Source organism: Crocodylus siamensis, chromosome 1 (assembly GCF_052110815.1).
Source record: "Crocodylus siamensis isolate JL-2025a chromosome 1, ASM5211081v1, whole genome shotgun sequence".
Lineage (NCBI taxonomy): Eukaryota > Metazoa > Chordata > Crocodylia > Crocodylidae > Crocodylus > Crocodylus siamensis.
The window spans coordinates 162,117,105-162,137,222 of NC_143395.1; the positions used below are offsets into that span (position 1 = coordinate 162,117,105).

A 20,118-nucleotide genomic window follows, 5' to 3' on the forward strand; every position below is an offset into this window, starting at 1 on the left:
TAAAAAAAAAGAATTTGAAGTTCATGCAAATAGAGGCCAATAATATTGAATTAAAACAGGTACAATGTGGGCATGCTTTCATTCTTCCCTAGTCATTAACTCTGTCCATTCAATTTTAACACTTTATGGAAACAGTGCAGAAGTAGTCAGTATTAGTCTTCTTTTGTCACTGGCAGTAGTGGATGAAGAACCTGGGGGTAGGTACTAAAGAAACCAGGACCACAGTGTTTTGGTCTTTTTTTTTTCTGGCATGGGGCCAGTGGTTTTGATACAACTTCTCAGTCTCTTTTTGAAGCTGGTTTGTTTATGTTAGAAGGGAGGTTTCCCACTGAAGTTGAGCTTTCACTCTCTCTTGCTAATAAATCAGTTGTAGCATTTTAATTTGCTTGGGTTGTCAAGGGAGACTCTTGTGAGTGACAAGTTTCTTACTGGCCAGTCCTTTCCAGCCAAGTTAATTGGGTCATGGTGGAGATGTTTGCTAATAGTCAAATCTTAATTCAAGTGTTGTGAACAGAAGGTTTCCTCCTGGTACAGGCAACCCCTGTTTAACGCTGTTTTGCTTAACACTATTTCTCTATAATGCTTATTTTAAATTGATGCCTGATTTCACTTAGCACTCAGTGAGTTTTGTTATAATTTCATAGATTTCATAGACATCAGGGCTGGAAGGGACCTCGGAAGAGCATCGAGTCCAGCCCCCTGTCCAACGGGCAGGAAGTCAGCTGGGGTCTTAGGATCCCAGCAAGATAAGCATCCAATTTACTCTTGAAGGTGTTCAGTGTAGGTGCTTGAACCACCTCCGCTGGCAGACTGTTCCAGACCTTGGGGGCTCGGACAGTAAAGAAATTCTTCCTTATGTCCAGCCTGAAACGGTCTTGCAGGAGTTTGTGACCGTTTGACCTCGTCATCCCTTGGGGCGCTCTGGTGAACAAACATTCCCCCAGATCCTGGTGGTCACCCTTGATAAATTTATAGGTGGCCATCAGATCACCCCTGAGCCTACGCTTTTCCAGGCTAAAGAGTCCCATGGCTCTCAGCCTGTCATCGTAAGATCTGTTTTCCTGACTTCTGATCATGCGCATGGCTCTCCTCTGGACTCTCTCAAGCTTCTCCACATCCTTTTTGAATTGTGGAGCCCAAAACTGGACGCAGTACTCCAGCTGCAGCCTCACCAAGGCCGAGTACAAGGGGAGAATGACGTCCCGGGATTTGCTCGAGAAGCATCTATGGATGCAAGCCAGCATTTTGGTCGCTTTACTAGCTGCAACATCGCATTGCAGGCTCATGTTCATCTTGTGGTCAATGATGACCCCCAAGTCTCTTTCTTCTGTAGTGCTAACCAACGTAGCACTGCCGAGCCTGTAAGGGTGCTGCAGGTTTTTCCTCCCAAGGTGGAGAACCTTGCATTTTTCGGTGTTAAACACCATGAGGTTCTCGTCCGCCCATTTGCTGAACTTGTCCAGGTCAGCCTGGATCACCCGCCTATCTTCTGGCGTGGATGCTTTGCCCCAAAGTTTGGTGTCATCGGCGAACTTGGCCAATCCACTCCTAACTCCAATGTCCACATCATTAATGAAGATGTTGAACAGTATGGGTCCCAGGACAGAGCCTTGAGGGACCCCACTGGTCACAGGGCACCACGATGAGTGACTGCCATCAATTACAATCCTCTGGGTCCGACCACGGAGCCAGTTTCCCAGCCAGCGGATCGTGGTGGAGCCAAGGCCACAACTGGGCAGTTTGGCCAAGAGGTGATCATGGGATACCAGATCAAAAGCTTTTTTGAAGTCAAGATATATGACATCAACCTCTTCTCCCTTGTCCAGGTGATAGGTCACCTGGTCATAGAAGGAAATGAGATTGGTCAAACAAGACCTACCGGCAACAAACCCATGCTGGCTATCCCTTAGAATGTTAGCCTGGGCCAGTCCCTCAAGGATGGCCTCCTTAAAAAACTTTTCTAGGATCTTCCCCAGTGTGAGGGGATGGGGTGCGTCACCTACCGTGAGTCCCCCTATCCCCGTACAGCCCCTGGAGAGGAGGGGAGTACGCGACGGGCCGTTCCCGCTTCCGCTGATCTCGCCTGCCACGACTTGATGTAATATGGGGGTTCACCCATGCGGGGAAGCTGGTGGTCTGGATGGGGTACCTCGTCTCCAAGGTCCAGGGGTCCTGAGGGCTCCTCCTCCCCTACACCCTCGCCCGGTCCTCCGGGGTTTAGCCTCCGTCAGGAGGGCTCCCTTGTCCGTGTACCAGTCCTGCAGTGGGGGTACCGCCCTCGCACTGCAGGACCTTCTTCAGGAGTCCTTACGGTACCTGGCCTGTCCAGGTGCCGCTAGCTCCGACGGGTCTGGGGTATCCGTACCCCTATTGACTGTCCTTCGAGACCCGGGGGGTGGGGTGCGAGGTTTACCTCCCTGCCCTCGGGGCTTCTCCCGCGGCCAAACTGCCCGCAGTCGCCGGAGAAGGGTCCCTTCAACAGAACCTCCCGTTCCGGTCACCTCCGGCGCGGCTGCCGCCAACCCCCTCGTTACCGGTTCGTTGTCTCGAGTCGCCGCCGCCTCTGGCTCCACTGCTCCCGGCTCCGCTGGCTCCTGCGGTGTGGTTCTGGGCTCCGCAGCTCCCCGCGCCGCCGCCGCCGGCTCCTGCCGCGTGGCTCCCGGCTCTGCGGCTCCCGGCTTCGCTGCCGCCTGCTCCTGCCGCGTGGCTCCTGGCTCCGTGGCTCCCGGCTTTGCTGCCGCCGGCTCCGGCCACGTGTCTCCCGGCTCCGCAGCTCCCGGCTCCGCCGCTGCCGGCTCCTGCCGTGTGGCTCCCGGCTCCGCAGCCCCCGGTGCAGGCTCCGGCTGGAGCCTCAGTCCTCCTCTGCTTGGGGTAGGTGGGCCCCTTTTATTCTCCTGGGCCGGTCCCGGTCCGGCCCGGTCCGAGTTCCGGGAAACGCTAAGCCCCCGGCCACACTTCCGGGTCGGGCCCCGGAAGTTGGGCGGAACTCCGGCGTTCCCCGCCCGACCCTGGCCCCCTGGGGCCTTGGCCCCCTCACACCCAGGATAGAAGTCAGGCTAATGGGCCTGTAGTTAGCCGGATCCACTCTCCTCCCTTTTTTGAAGATCGGCACCACATTGGCCTTCTTCCAGTCTTCAGGCACTACACCAGAGCGCCAGGAGTTTTCAAAGATCCGTGCCAGGGGCTGGGCTATGACGCTCGCCAGCTCCTTGAGTACCCTGGGGTGCAGATTGTCAGGGCCAGCTGACTTGAAGGTATCCAGCTTCTCAAGGTTTTCCTTCACGAGGTCAGCATTGATGGAGGGTAGGGGATCCCCCTCACCCAGATTTCCCTGTCCCATAGCAGGCATGGGCATCCCGTGTGACTGATGAAAGACTGACACAAAGTACCTATTTAATAGGTTGGCTTTTTCCTGGGCGTCAGTTGTCAGTTGCCCCATCTGGTTTAGCAGGGGTCCAACATTGCCCTTGCTTTTCCTCCGGCTCCCCACATATCTGAAAAAGGACTTTTTGTTGTCCTTGATGCCTGAAGCTAGTTGGAGTTCAGTTGCAGCCTTGGCTTTCCTGGTTTGCTCCCTGCAGGACCGGACCAGCGCGGAGTAATCCTCCTTGGAGGTGAATCCCGTCGTCCATCCTTTGTAGGCTTTCCTTTTTAGCCACATGAGGTCCGCTATGTCCCTGGAGAGCCAGGAGGGCTGCTGTGCCTTCTTGCTGCCTTTCCTCCGTGTTGAGATAGATTTAGCTTGTGCACTGAGGATCGCTTCCTTGAGAAGCAACCACTCTTCTTGAACTCCCATCTCCCTGGGGTCATGGTCCCTCTTGAGCTTGTCATAATGCTCATGGTCACCTTGTATAATGCTTGGGTCATTAAAAACACTTGCAGTCACCATCTTGGGTTGTCAGATACTTTCAGTTTCACTTAGTACTCCTTTCACTTAACACTTGGTTTTTCAGGAACCAATTAAGAGTGCTAAGTGGGGGTTACCTGTATGCTCCCCCTGGAGATAGAAACTGTCCGTTCTTGTCTCTCTTTCCTTTCCATTGAATTACCCTAGCAAATTAGCAATCCGAGGAACTGAAAAAAGCCCACTAGACTCCTCCCTACTGCACAAGGTTGATGGGGGTCAATTTTTGGGTAGAAGACCTCCAAAGAACATAGCAGTGGTAAAGTCTGTGTTATTGATGATTCAGTAATCAGTACTCTTGTCTGTAGTATTGCCCCATTATAAAGATGGGGATCTGGCTGAGTGTTGAGAGATCATAATTATTTGTAGTGATTGAAGACTTCTTGGCACCTTTCATAGATTAAGTTGACTTTTGGCATCTTCAGGTCATGTTCATTATAGAGAATGTCTTTAGGTTAGATTAAAAAATTAGGTATTTAACTTAACTAAAAGGGTGTGACCTCCTGTGTTTGTGGATTGTTGTTTTTTGGGTTATCCTGGTAGATGTCTACATCAAGGGTTCATTCTGATTTAATCAGATTTAGTTAAACTATTGCACTTGCCTAGTACAGATAAGCTTTAGACAAAACACAGTTCATATAATTGCATTAAGTTAAATTCTCTGTCTGCACAAAATATACTCTGTTAAACAGGTACCTTTGTATCTTCTGTCCCTACCTGTGGTCCAGCCTGCCAAAGTTCTTAATGTAATTTTTATATCCATGTAAAATTGTGAGCTGTTTTGTATCCTTTAAAGAAGAAAGACTACAAAGCCATTTGCTTATCTTACTGAATGTTGTGTAAAACTTTTTATTTTAAAAGAAAAGTCTAGCCCTGTTATCTCTTGCACTATTTTTCCTTCTGAAATACAATATGTCACTGAAGAATTTATGCCAACCTAACATACATTTGAAACTTTAGTACTGCAGAAATATTGGGCTTTTATTTCGGTTTGGGCACAAAGGTTTTCTTTATCAAGTTAAGGGGAGTGGTAAACACATTTAGATTTAAGTTTTACTTATGAGGAAACAACACCTTTTCCCCCACCTCCCTAAACCTCTACATTAACACCCTAGTGAAGAATGGGAATAATGATAGCAGCAGTGACTGGTGTAAGGGATGTGATTAGGAAATGGAATTGACTAAAGAGGAGAGTGGAAGGAGCTATGGATTGTTACAGGGCTGTCCATCTGGTGGGCTGCACGTGGACTGTGGGTGCTTAACGTTTAGTTGCTGGGCTCCTACCAGACTGCCACTGCTCCTGTTGCTCTGGCTACTGCTGCACTCCAGGCTTCTCCTTCCTCAGCTTTCACATCCCTCCCTGTTCTTGTCCCAGGGAGTGGGGTGGTGTGGCTTACCGTGCTGGGCAGTGGGCCCTCAGTGTGTTGCAGTGAGGGAGCTGAAAGGGGGCTGCCCAAGTGGTGCAGTGGTATGTGTGTGTGGAAGGGTGCAGCCCCTGGTGTCTGCCTCTGTTTGGGAGCTGCACATGACATAGAAGTTGGACAACCCTGAATTATTGGATTGCCTTGCTGTGGCATGCTCGAATCTACAAGTTAATGCAGTTGAGTAATTGGCAAAAAGATCAGCCAGTATGCCATGTAGAACAACTTTTTAGTACTTAGTATTGAATTCACCAGAGGTGGCTTTCTCTTCTGGTATCGGTACTTAATACGAACGCTACTTTTCATATTGCTGATACTAGTTGTGATTTCCTCATATCAGAGAGTCACCATGCGAGCAGATGAAGGAAGTGGTAGGTTATGAGTAATTGAACTGACTAATGAAAACATAATTCTAAAGGAAAATGTGAACTACTGAAATGTTAATGACAAGATAGAAAATATTGATACTTAACTTAAAGCGTAAAATGCTGGTTTCTCTGGATGTGACAGGATCGATATGCCATTAAATAACATGTTCCCTATTCAATAGTAAACGACAGAATATTAAGTTTAATCGTCCTTTATTGATAGCCTGTATATGAGACATGTTACAGTGTTGTTAACGTCGCCTTCAAATAGCTGTGATGATCTAAGGCCTTGTTCTAGTCTTCTAGCAGCTCTTAGAATCAGTGGCATCAGGAGCAGACTGTTTCATCCTTGACACTTCAGGTTGGCCAGGATTAAGTTCTCTTGTAGGATTTAGTTTGTTTTTAATTGTTATATTCAAAAGCTTGAAAAGTTTTATCATGTTCTTTCACCTTTGATAGGATATAATCCTGTGTTGTTTCTTCTCTGACCTTTTAAAACTGAAAAACCAGGTGTCTTCCCAGAATCTGATTCATTTATTTTTTTTAAAAAGAGATGATATTGTAGGTTTCCGTAATTTTCATTGAGGAAGAATCTTGATTGTAAAATGATGGAAGCATGGGAGAAAATAATTTAGAATTGTCTATTTTTAAACTGATTATGCCCATGTCACTTGAGCACATGCTACATGTGTTTGGTTAAAACTACATCATTGGACATTGTATTCATGTATACTGACATTCAAGTGCAGTTATTAGAGTAGTTAACTTCAGTAGTTGGTAAACTACAGATGTAATCTATAAAACTTGCAAAGTTATCATTTGGGACAATGCCATTTTTAGGTTTTAAGCATAAATATGCCTGCATAGTTCCTGAAATATGTGCTTGGTTTCATTTAGTAAGTCTGTTTGTGTTTATGTAGGGATGAATATTTCACTGTTTGGTCCCCTCCCCACCTCCTTAGGGTTGGGTAAAGTGCCACTAATGATTATTTTTTAAGGAGACTGTCAAATAAAAGAGCTACACATCTCCAGGTTGGACTGCAGTTGATATGGCTCTGTTTCTTTTTTGACCTGTATTTGACTCTTACAAATCTTAGCTTTGGTTTCATATAACATGTGGTAGCATGGTAGAAACCTTTTTTTATGCTTTTTGGTTTCCATAGTTTACACTATGTCAGTATTAGTCTTCTTCTGGACTCTGACAGAAGTGGATGAAGAGTCTGGGGATAGGTCTTGAGGAAACCAGGACAGTGTTTTTTCTGGCCTCAGACCAGTGGTTTTGATGCAATGTCTCAGTCTCTTTTGGAAGTTGGTTTGTTTGTGTTAGAGCGGAGGTTTCCCACTGAAGTTGAGCTTTCACTCTTTCTTGCTAATAAAGTAGTTGTAGCATTTTAATTTGCTTGTGCTGTTGAGGGAGACTCTTGTGAGTGACAGTTTCCTTACTGGCCTGTCCTTTCCAGCCAAGTTTAATTGGGTCACAGTGGAGATATTTGTTTATAGTCAAACTTTAACTTTCTGTTCACTGCATCTGAATTTCTTTCCTGGTACTGGGTCCCCCTGGAGATAGAAACTGTCTGTTCTTGTCTGTTTTTCCTTTCCATTGCTATTTTACTAGGGTAATTCAGTCTGAGGAACTGAAAAAAAAATCATGTGGTCAGTGATTCTGTTGCAACAGATCTTTTTAAGGGCTTATCAGCTTGCTTTCTGTTTAGTTTAACGTATCTAACAACAGGTAACCCTATGCGTGAATGAGACCTCAAAAATCAAATTTTTCAAGAAAAAGGTTTTATGCCTAACAATTCATTTCTCACATCCCTTGGTAAATTTGTTTCATTAAGGTGTTGGTTCCAGATTTTAATATTGATTTTTTTTTTTTCCTTCTCCCCCTCCTCCCTATTCTCCTTGCTTGTACATAAGCAAAGATGTGCGATCTGTATTTATTCATGGTAAGTATTAGCATTATATTTATATGAATTCAGAATTGAGAAGATAATTGCATATCTTGCAAATTACCCTGTGGCTGTTTCATCTTGAAACACTTAGAAATCCATTTTGGTTTCTCATAATTACAATGTTTTACTAAGGCAGAGATCTAAACTTAGGATAGCACTCTGGCAGAGTTATGCTTGTTTTTCTAAACTAAATGTAGTTTCTGTGGTTAAATTTTCCTTTCATTTTATAAATATAGATTTTAATCTGTATAGGGCAGACATTTCTAGGCATGTTAAGGTTAGCTGTAGCCATACCTTTTCTGAGCTACTAACATGATTGCCATACATCTTTTCAAATAAATGAAAAAGTGAAAAGTAATGATGCTTGTAAACGGATGATGTTGTTTGACACCTTTGAAATGCCTTTAGGGTTTCTCTGTGAGAACTTTTTGAGACTTGGGTCAAATATTATTTATTATCTTGTTACAAAAATATATGTTGGTGCAATTGAAAACATTAATTCTCTTCTGTTGGAATTTTAAGAATAGTAATTCAGAAAGAAATTCCATGTATTTACCAACCTTAAGACTATATTAAAACCCCCCTCCTCAAAGATGTTTAATGTCTGTTAAGGTCTTTTCAAACTAGGAGTCTCAAGACATTCCTTAAATCTACAGTGGTTGTCTTGCACCTCTTAGGCAAAGCTTTTGTAGCAGGGAAAAATGTACATGTACAGCAAGCACTATGCTTTTCATGAAAAAAGCATTTAAAATAGCATATTTTAGTTTTGGAAAAGCTGAGGTCTATGCACCAGGGAAAAAAAGTACATGTCCACATTGAATCGATTTGGAAACAGTCTGGGAACATTTATTACACCTCCCTAAATAACTGCAATTTCACTAACTCCAACCCAACTCCCTGGAAGCTATAGGCAGATACATAAGGAGTGAAGTGCAGCCTCCATCAGGAAAGCATTCATTGTTTTCCTCTCTTTTTCAAAAACTAGGGAAAATAGAAGGGCTTTGCAGTGGGCATAGACAGCACATTTAGGTTGTTTTGAATCAAGGGGCAGCAGGTGCCAAGGCAGTTAAACCCTACCAGTCTCTGCTAATGGCCCTGTTTCATTCAGAAAGGCTTTAGCTAGAGCAGGACCATAACTGGCGTCCCATGGGCCTTGACAAGGGTTTTATTTGCAGCGTCAGGCTCCCACCCAGCCATCAGTCCCTCTATTCTGACTGCAGCATCAACTGGGGGCTTCAGGCTCCCCCTCCCTCCTCTGGCTTTTACTTCCTGCTCCCGGGGCAGGGTGGTGCAGCCTGTTGTGCTGGAGGAACTGGCAGCCCAGAGCACCCTCACCCATTTAGTGCAGCAGGGCAGATGGTGGCTGGGTACTTGAGGGTGCCCTGGAGTGTGTGAGGTGCACAGGTCTGCCATACACTGGGGGCAGGGAGGAGGTGCTTGTGCTGGTGTGGCAGACACATATGCACACACTGTGTTGCCCCTTGCCGCTTAGTTGAACAGTCTTAAGCTAGAGTATTTCTGCTGATCAGAACTGGGATGTTACAGACCTGATCCCTCCATGATTCTATGCAATAAACAGATTTTAGATCAGGTAAACCTTTCTCTTCTTAAATAAAATACTTCTTAACTTCCTGTGCAATTTAGCCTTTGTGTGAAGTCCTGCTGTATGCTGCTACTGGCAGAACCCCTTTCAATAGGATGCAGATACTCATTTAGACTCCTGAATTCAGTATTGTGAAGGTTTTGGAAGAAGAATGTTATTAGGGTTCAGGCACAGTAATGAGGACTCAAATAGCTGAAGTAGCTTCACTTTTCAGCTGCCACCTTTTTTTTTTTTTCTTGTTTTAAAGCTCATTTAGGTGTTTGACATTGGCCTTGGAGAGAGGATGTCACCATTGGCAGAAAATCAATAGCTAGTATAGTTAATGTGACAGTTGAAAATAGAAGTGAATGGCTCTACTTCCTTTTCATGCTGCCTTAATCAATACAGGATAAGAAAAATTTGTTCTGAAAAACTTGATCATGATTACACATTAACCATAACAGTAGAAAAGAGGAAAACAAGCATTTAAGCTGTTAGACATCTTACTGCCTAATCAACAAAGTCTTTACGTTGTAATCCATCAAAGCTTGTATAGAGAAAATACATTTAATTTGGGGTAACTCTCTAAATTAGATATCATTTTTCCCCTTTTTTTGGCTAGAATAAGCTTTGCTTTTTGTCCAGACTTTCTTTTTGTATAATGAGAGCTTTTTCAAGTTTTCAGTTTGCTACAAGATACTTCTTGTAGTTTGCTACATTGCTTCTTTTATCTAGTGTAATCACACAGAAAGAATCAGAAAAATTCTTGGAACCATGCTAGACAAGGTTTTCTGAGTAAATCTGTTATTAGACCACCTAAACATGTTAAAAAAAATTTCTTTCGTTAAAATATTAGTAGGCCACATTGTGGTAGTAATGATTTCTATAGCTGTTCTACTCAGAATATGCAACTCTCTTTATTTTATGAAATAATAAAGTTCTGAAAGGTGGTCCTCTGCTCTCCCTCTTCCCCCATGGGTTCTCCCCTCTGTTTTTTTTTTTTGTTTGTTTTGCATGGGAAATATGGTTGACAGTTGGCAGACAAGGTTCGTTGGGTAGATGTGATATCTTTTATTAGACCAACTAAATAGTTGGGGAAAAACGTTCTTTGCAAGCTTTCAGGCACAAACACTATTCGTTAGGCATAGTTATAGTCTTTGGTTTTGTGGAAGAACGTGTTGGGTAGGAGAGTGCGTGTTGTTTGTCCTAACTGATTTGAAGGGTAGAGCTGCTCAATTTTCAGAAAAATATTACTTTTTCCTAAACTGCAATCCATAAGTTTAAATAGGTGTGTTAAAATTTTGCCCTAGTTGCTTTTACTTTATCATAGTAAAGTTCTTTCCTTTATCAGCTGCTGATTTCACTTGGTATTTAATGTTCATAAGAATCACTAGGGGGAAAGATTTTTTGCACATAAGATGGTGTAGAACACTACTTATTAACTATTATTTAGCTTCAGTGACTAAGGGCCAAGGAGTACAGTAGGTTTAACACCTACTCCCTTCCAGTCAAAGGAAGAGAGGTATCAATACACTTCCCCTATGACCCCCACTCCAACTCTGGCAGTGTTGGAGAAGATAACAAAAGGCAGTGCTATTTTTTTTCAAAGATAGGATAAAGCTTTCTGTTTGATTTATAAAGCCTACTTCATAAAAAAAAAAAGGAAAAGGGACTGAGTTTTCTCTCTCTCTCCCTCCTTCCCTCTCCCTCCCTGCAGATTTCCTTTAAATAATAAGTTGTGCACTACCAGTAAATGCTTGGATATAGCATATCATCAAATAGTAGAAACAGTTAACTTTTTTAATTAAATGTGTTTCCAGTAGCAGATTCAGGGTGCTGAAAAGGGAGGTGTATCACTGGCAAAGAAGAGTGGCATGTGAACATGAGCTCCTTGAACATGCAACCAGCAGTGAACCAGCAGCCAAGGGGTGAGGGAGCACATCACAGCCCCTCTTCCCTGCTGGATCCATCCCTTTGTGTTTTCTCGTGGGGAAAATGTTTGTTTTGACTTATTCTCTTCAACTGAGTATTGCAAATTGTCTGAGAAGGTGGGAGTTTAATGTTGTTGTGCATGTTTGGTGTTTCTTAAATAAATTGGGTCTGAATATGCTTTAAGCAGAAGCATCAGTCTGATTATTTTATCCTTCTGTCTTCAGTAGACAACAGATTTTACACTGTAGTTTCCTTGAAAACTGTCTGATTTGTAAGCCATGTGTATACATAATCATCTAGTTTTAACCATTGCAAGTGACAGAGGGGATGGTTCTTTCCAAATTATGATTTTGCTCAGAGAACAAAGTATTAGTTGATTAAGAACATACGGCTTATATTTCTTCCACTTTGAATACCAAGTTTTAAATAAATCTTGACAATTATCCACTGTTTCTGATGTTTGCGTTTGGCTCTCTTTTCATTGCAAAATGGACACTTCAAGTCATTATTTTGTTCTTTGACTCGGTGGTTTTATCTTGGATCTCAATTTCCAAAATCTGATTTTAAAAGAGCTGTTTTTAGGAACTCTCTCTATTAGGGGATAACTTTTTTTCCCCTCCAGCCTGTAATAGGGCTAGGCACAGTGCCTATTGCAATTCTACCCTAACATGAAGGGAATATTTTACTGCTTGCTTAACATAGAGAAGCAAGGTTTGTTTGGTAATATCTTTTATGGACCAACTATATATAGTTGGGAGAGATGTTAGACAAGCTTTTTGGCACAAAGTGCCTATTCTCAGATTTGGGAAAGAAGCAGATATAGCCAGTGGTTAGATACTAGACAAAACTTCAGTTAATGAAAGTTAAAGCTGTTATTATAACTCCATTATGTAAGTGAAAATAGTCCCTTAAAGAAGGGGGAAAGGGCAGCAAAGTTGTGAAGCAAAGAAAACGTGTCTAACATCTTTTCTATCTATGTAGTAGGTCAAATAATAATAATAAAAACAAGCCTCACTTCTTGCATATTCCTGGATCATCATGGCTACAACAATGGTGCAAGTCTATTAATGTGAAGAGGCATCTTAGTTTGGACAGGGGTTCATTTCTGGGAAAGTTGACAATTTTATTCCCATTTTCCCTTTGGTTAAACTAGGGCTGAGCTACAGCCTTGGAGAAATACCCACTATCTTTTCTTTCTCCAGATTTGGGAAACACGTTGCGGGGGGAGGCAGGCAGGATTTAATTGATGGGGAAAAACTCCCCCCTCTTTCGCTAAGTCAGGGTGACCCCACTATGAGGAAGGCACAAGTGGTATTTGCTGCTCAACTCCTCCCTGTGAGAGAGTGCCATTTCCCACTAGAAATGTATTGCCGGTTTGTACTTTTAGTATTGTATCCCATGTGGAGACAGGTCTCTGTAAATGCCAGAAGTGTTGAGATGTTTTTTTGGTAATCGCATAACAATATTGTCAACTTCAGCAACTAAAAAGCAAAAATCCCTAATATAAAACAAAGTAATAATTAAATTGCATCAGATTTTGTTTGGGTTTTGGCTATGGATAAAATTATTGCCCTTTCACCCGTCTGCCATCTTAATAGCTCTTGAATGACAGATATGTGAAAGCATTGTCTAAGGTTGAGCAGTTGCTTTCTTAGTGTTATGTTATAGGTCATTGAAGGATACCTGGCAGATAACTAGTTTCTAAAATAGTGAGGATACTGTAGTTTTCATGCTGTAGAATTTAAAAGTAGGCAAAAATCAAATCTAATTTGACTGGTCGCTACAAGAATGCTGTTGCTAGTATCCCCCTCTTGAAGAGGGGAAGAGAGCTGTAGCAAATCTTCCTCTTTTAAAGCAGTTGTACCTTACAGTAGATTATTCTTAAGGGCTAAGTAATGAGCTTCACTAGCACATTTGAAATGAGAAGTGTTTATGAAAACATTGGAGTGTTTTGACACTTGATGGTTTGTTCCAGAATAATTCCCAGAGTACTGTTTAGACTTTTCTTAAAGTAGAAACCTGAATCGCATCTTGTATTCTTCAAGACTTATCACCCTCACTCTTCTGATGTGGTGTTACCCTGCCAAGTCAGCTCTAAGAGGTGCTTTTGTCCTTGGAATCAGGCAGTGTAGTGCTTGGGATAATTTACCACAGGGATGAGGATTAGTCTCTCTCCTGTGGTTCTTCAGCCACTGTGGCTCATCTCAAGTTTTGAGAAGTCTGTTCCAACAGTCTGTAATATCAAGGGCCTAGATCAAGTGACAGTCCCTTGGTAAGCATGGCTTCTAGAACCGGTTAGGCCATGTGCATGAGCATAGAGAAATTCAGTAGATTCAGTAGTAATTTCATATGTGGTTAGGCTGTGTAGCTCTGCAGGAATTATTGCCAGAACTCTTTCTAATACTTGAGTCAATAATTTTCATGATTTTGGTATACCACAAGTTTTTGTTTAACTCCATTTTGAAATTAACTAGTGGAAATCATTTGAATTTACAGGGAGCTTATGAGTTGTTCACCTTCTTCCATCAGATAATTTCTTTGGGTTCCTGAAAGCCCCTTTCTAAATCTTGGATCACTCCTGAAAGCGGTAGCTTTTTCAACTGTGTGGGATACCTTCACGGTACCGCGCTGCTCTTCGTTGTGTTGTATGTGAACATAGAACAGAATGGCAGGGGGAAAAAACAATGCTTGTTTGGACACTTTGATTGCTAGCTTTACTGTGGTTCAGGCATGCTAGTTTAATTAGCTGTGATAGTGCTGTGGTGTAAATATGCCTGTTTAGGTATTGGCTTTGTTACAGAATCTATCCCTCGGGTAAGTGTCTTTTTTTTTTGTTCTTGGTCTTTTTGGCAGGCAGGGGGGTGTTGGTCACCTTTTGTGATGCGGCTTATGTGAAAACATCTGTTGTAAGAGTTAAGACTTCAACTTCATATTTTGAATGTGTGTGTAAATGAGCTGCTATTTGAGTCAGGTTTGGAATGTTTATCAGCAAAAAATCAGTCATACTTTTTATTTTAGAGACGTTCCTTGAGCTTTTTACAATTCAAAGTTGGACTCTAGTTTATGACTTCTTTTAATGGCAGCTACTTTGTCTATAACTCTCTCCTTTCAGAATTTGACACTGTTGTTTGAACTAAATAAAATGTCAGTTTGAGCATATGTCTAACTTACATTGTATAATTGCATATCAGACTTATTTTTTGCTGGATTCTCTTAACCCATAAATATCCCCTCTAGCAATTAGAGAAGATTTTGGGGATAACATTTTACATTCTTATAACTTGCTTGTAACATATGCCAGCCATATCCCTATGCTAATATGTAAGGTTGCTTATTAGCATGAGATCATGTAATTGGAAGCTATTTTTTTCCACAGGTCCCCTGTTTCATTCAGTGCATAAAATGGATAGTGTTTGTTTCCAGCGGGTTTTTTTCGTTCTTATTCCTTATGTGTCCCAGTGTCTTATTTATTATATACTTATTCAAACCCTGTTCTGGAGATAGCTATTTATTTCTTTATTGGGTTTTCCATACTGCCCACTGTTATTGTGTTGGAGTGTTTTGTTTCTCAGATAAGAGCGCATTTTACAAAGCACCGCTGAGATGAACAGGTGTCTTTATTTTACAGATGGGAATCTGAGGTACAGTGATTTAAGATCAAAAGTGTCCACTGATTCTGAGTTCAGCCCTTCTTCAAATCAGACCCGGTCTCAAGTCAGTAGTATAAGCAGGTGCTGAATCTGGTTCCTTGGGGCAGTGTTTGGTTGCCTTAATCACGAGTAGGAAGCTACCTAAATCATGGCGAGATGAAGGGTTTTTTATGACCTGCTTGTGGCAGGCATTTTATGGAGGTCCTACCCCTTGGTGCTGATTGGCAGAGAGGCCTGGGGGGGAGGAGGGACAAGGGGGCAGCTGCCATCTTGATTGCTGTCTGCCCTTTGTGTGGCCCTGCACCTTTACACTGATTGGTGGAGAAGCTTGGTGCGGGGAGAAGGGATGATGGGGTAGCTGCCATCTTGTCTGCTATCCTTCATGCCACTCCACCAGCTGGTGCCTTCCCAGCACTAATGACTCCTGGCTCACACTGGGGGGGCAGCATCTTTTATTTTTTGTTAATTTTTGCAGATTTTGCAGACAATTCCAGACTTTTGTGGTTTCCACAAAATCCATGGAATCATGAATTAAGAACCATGAGTCTGTTGCCTTGCTCACTATAGTCATTTCTGTCATTGCACGGCTCTCATCCAGCCCCAGGCAAGGTTCATTCTGTGAACTGATTGACGTAGTGGTCCTGTTAAGAAAATAACCGAAAAAACCCCTTCCAGCGCCCCCCCCAAACAAAACAAAACAAAACAAAACAAACTAGTGGGAGATCTTTCTAAAGACTGTATTCATGTACACAAGGGATAGAATTAGTATTTTGGGGCTTTTTTGTTTAATGTTGGACATAAATGTGTAAGGGCCATGTTCATTATTACAGAGTTTTGTATACAGCACTCCCATACAACCAATTATTTGAGAATACATTTCAGAATCAGTTGTTTGGATTTATAAAAACTTAATGAAAGCTGTAGGTTTTCACATTTTATTAATGAGCTTTTATGTACCACTTTCCTCCTACCCATTTTTGATCCAGTAGATCACCATGTCTTGTGCAACTGCGTAATATTTTCTGAAGCAGCAATAACAAATAATTTAGGTGGAAAGGTAATATTGGGGAAGCATTAGGTTATTTTTAGATGTTTTGTAATTTGCAAAGTGGCCTCCTCTTTTATATACTAGTAGTTACAAGTAAAGGCGTTAAGGCAGGGTCTTTTATTGTCATCTGTGCTTCTCTTCAGCAAAGGCCTTCTGACAGCTATTTAAAAAAAGTCTTGAAGCAATGTGAGGAGAATTGCTACATGTCCCACCCACAGATTTCTGTTACAGGTAAGAGCTTGCAGGATTAGGTCCTGTGCAGGCTTTCCTGAGAGAGTGTGCTCATGTTGTTTTTTTTTAGTGGTGTTGCTTTTTTCCTTTTGTTCAGGACAGCAGTTTTGTTTAAAGAATGGCAGGAAATATTCTCTCTGTTCCATTTTTGTCTCTTCTCCCTACACCTAGAAACACCAGGTTTAACCCAAGAGGAAATTTTGCTAAGCTAAAAGCATGTGACTGACTTGGTCTAGTAGGAAGTAGAGAATCTTACATTTTAGAGAAGCTGTTCTTGGTAGCTTTGGGATTGAATGCGAGTTACTTTTGGCATATGGGCATTTTTGATAAGGGCCCTTTTTTGGTTCTTTGTGGGGCAGTTTATCACTGGGAACCGAATGCCTACAATAATTCTATATTTCAGGGTTTTTTTGAAATTGTGCTCTGTTTGTGTACATGGAAACTGTATTTGTTATGTAGGCTATTTAAAACGTACATTTTCCATGTAGACTGCGTCCCTTTTCAGGTCGAGGTTTGGGGGTGTGGAAATTCCACTTACTGACCTTTCTCGTTGAATAAAAGCTTACTGTTTTCTCGAGTGCTGATGGGATGACACTTAAAAAAAAACTCCTTGATTCATGAAATAGTATTTATTGTTTCTATGAATGCTGCTGATGTTTTTATAGCTCATTAAACCATTTAGTGTGTGAGGAACCATCAGTGGACATTGTAACCACCTGTTGAAACATGTAATGCTTCTGCTTTGCTGTAGAAAAAGGCTTCTTTTTTTAGCTTCTGCCAGTCTGGCATCTAAGATTTTAAAGCTTGATGAGACAAAGGTTAAAACATGACAACTTCATTCTCGCGCATAAATATTAGGTTGTCACAGATGGACAAAGCTGATCGTGCTGGACATGAAACACAGCAAAGTGAAAGTGTGGCCTTTGATTTGCTCAGAACTGGGGTGCCTGTTTTAGTCCTGTTGTGGGAACTTAGTGCCCTCACTCCTTTTTTCTCCCTTGCTTTCTTCTCCACCATTTTTTTCTCCTTTGATAGAGTAGAGAACTACAGGCACATTTATCTTTGAACAGGTGGCTGTGTCTTCCTGACAGCCCCATCTCGTTAACTGCTGCTCATAGTTCTACCGGACTTGGTTCCAAAGATGGGACATGGAAGGCAGAATCACATTAGAATGAGATCTGTAGAGAAGTTGAATTGTGGGCAAATTGTTTATTTCAATTTTACAATATTAAATCACAGCCCTGTTAATAATAATTCTACAGAACTGTTATTGGGACAATTTAAAACAAAAATGTAGAGCTGGTATATCCCTCAAGGCATGAAACATTCCTGCTTTTTCCTCCAGTATTAACTTCTTACATAGAAAGGAAATGAATTTTAGAAAGAATGTTTTTTTATATAAGCCAGTTGAGACATTCTCTGTTAAGCAAATACCAGCTGTCAAGAAAGATGCAGCCAATGAGTTATAATAAAAAGAGTTTTAAGGAAGTATTTGGCAAGAAAAAGTGCATTAATTAAAGCATGTTAACTATTTCTGCTCTGAAGCCAGGTTAGGTAAATTATTCTTAGGCCTCTAAATTTGAATAAAAGAAAAATTGTTTAAGTTCTTCTTCCTGTTAATATTCCTTGTAAGGGACAAATGTTATTTTGTCTTAAGCTTGAGAGTTTTTTCTTCAACATAGTAAGATAAATAGCTGAATAAATTGTAGTTTGCTGGAAAATCAAGTCACAGATTACCTTCAGTTTTCAAACTCCATAACTTTGCCTTCATCAGTACTTCCTTGTAATTTAAAACAGGAAAACATATTTTAAAAAGGGGAAATAGAAAGATTAAACCTTAGGATTACTGTATTCTTCTTTTTAGTTCTAAATCTGCCCTTTAAGACTAATTAATAGCCCCAGGAGGCATTATGTTTCTGCTGTGGAAGAAAATAGCCAAGAACATTGGATGTTCACAAAAAATACAACTAAGTAAGATTAAGATAAAAGGCTACATTTAGCTTATGAAGCATATTAAATATGATAGAAATTACTCCTTTTTTTCTTAAGTTCAGTCTAGACCTGTAGTTTAAGGTGCTGCACTCTGAATACACAATTATTCTGTACTGGCCTGAAAGAGGAGCTTTTGGTTTTACTGCAGCTTTACTATAGGATATTCTGTGGATCCGTTAATCTGCTTGTAGCTACCAGCTTTACTGTCTTCCCTATATTTATGTTAATTACAAGGTATCAGTCACTGAAGTATTTAGGTGCAGTTCTAGGTGTAGATGGCAAACAAGGTAGTTAAATAAGGAGATGGAGGGCCTACTTACCCATGTAAAAATATATATATAATTAGTACAAATGATATATTTATTGGTGGAACTAGTAGCTCTGCTTGTAGTTAAAACTTCATCATCTTTTCTATTTTAAGACCTTGGTTTATTGGTAAAGGAAGGATTGGGGTGGGGAGGGGTTTTCTACATATAGCTGAAGATGCAAGCCTCTTAGTTTGCATATACTTATGTTTTTTCACAGCATGTATTAATAGTCTCGGCATTACCATATCATTTTTTTCCATATGACTTTGTTTCATTTAGAGCTCTGAGAATAAATGAAGGCAAGGTAGTGAAAGAGCTGTTGTCTGTTGAATGCCCATTTTTTATTTGTTGCAGAAGCTAGTTTGGAAACCCCAAATTACAATTCTACAAAGATGGTGAGGCTTCTGCATTTCCATAGCAGCAGCAACCCAGGTGCCTAGGGACTCTTACTGGAAAAAAACTGGACACCTATGGGATTAGGTGGGCTGTTTATGAACCACAAACTTGGGTTTAGGTACTCAAGTACCTCTGTGGAGTTTGGCTTGAATTCAGTCCTTGTCTCTGCCATAGAGTTCCTGTGTGATAAGCAGGTCTTTTCACAATGGTCCAAACTTTCCCCAGTGGTCACTAATTGCTTTCTTTCCTTTGCTTATTTTGAGATCCTTGAGTCCAATTTGAATTTCTGTTACTTCAAACTGAAGTCAATGGGAGCTGGGCTTTCAGCGTGGAAGCACTGTATAACTCTTAATACCCTGATGAATCTGACTATGGGAGTCTCAACTTAAACGTTCAGAATAAGAACACTTTGACCTTAATTTCTCTGCACCTTAGTGCTTGAGCTGTAAAATTATTTTCCAGATGTGATATGAAAATAAATAGCTACATGGATACTATTGTGAAAATTAAATACCCTAGAAAAAAAATAACTCCTGAAGACAGAATTACAGTTGGCGTTAAATAGTATATGGTAATTAAGGATTGGGATCACATATTGAACATTGAAAATGAAATATTGAATGGCTTTTCATTAAAGGAGTATGGACCACACTGCTATGGAAAAAAGTGAGACCAAAGACTATATGAAAACGCAAATGTAATGGCAACCTTGATTCTCATATTTCATAACTTGTGTGCTTGTCCCTACAGACTTAATACAGTTATCTTTATATTGCAAGCAGAAAGTGTTAATTTACTGGAACAGCACGTTGAGTAGGGAGTGAACCCATCAAACCTTAAAGGTGACAGTTTCAACAAAGGGTGTAATTATGATACTTAACTAGCTATTAAAACTAGTGTTTTTCAGTACCAGTTCTGGGTGGTGATACATTTTGATTTAGAACTGTCAAATTTAATTTTTGTAATCTTAAATTAGAATTGGTCAGAAATGTGGTCGTGGCAGAAAGACACCTCCTAAGTAATTGCAAGTAGAAGTGCCTGGATAGATAGGTGCAATATCAGATCGGCACCAATATAAAGAAAATTGGCTGTATCAGAAATTGGCCTGATGCAGCCGATGATTTGGCTGATAAATGCCTGTGCGTGCGTGCAGCCACAGCGCAATACATAGGTGGCGAGGAGCAGAGCCCGGCAGCGTGGAGAGCTGCATGCAACTGGTAAGTCCATTATGGTAAAAGGGGAGTGGGGAGGAAAGGGACATGGGGGGGCAGGTCAACACCCCTGCAGTGAGGGAGGGAGTGGGGCAGGAGCAGATGCCCAACTGAGGTAGTGTG

The 20,118-nt window shown here is 41.5% G+C and overlaps 1 protein-coding gene across 1 annotated transcript in view; it reads left to right on the plus strand.

Moving 5' to 3' along the window:
- The window catches only part of LCLAT1 (lysocardiolipin acyltransferase 1), a 242,612-nt gene that overhangs the window by 16,684 nt on the left and 205,810 nt on the right, over positions 1 to 20,118 (plus strand). The window lies entirely within an intron of this gene.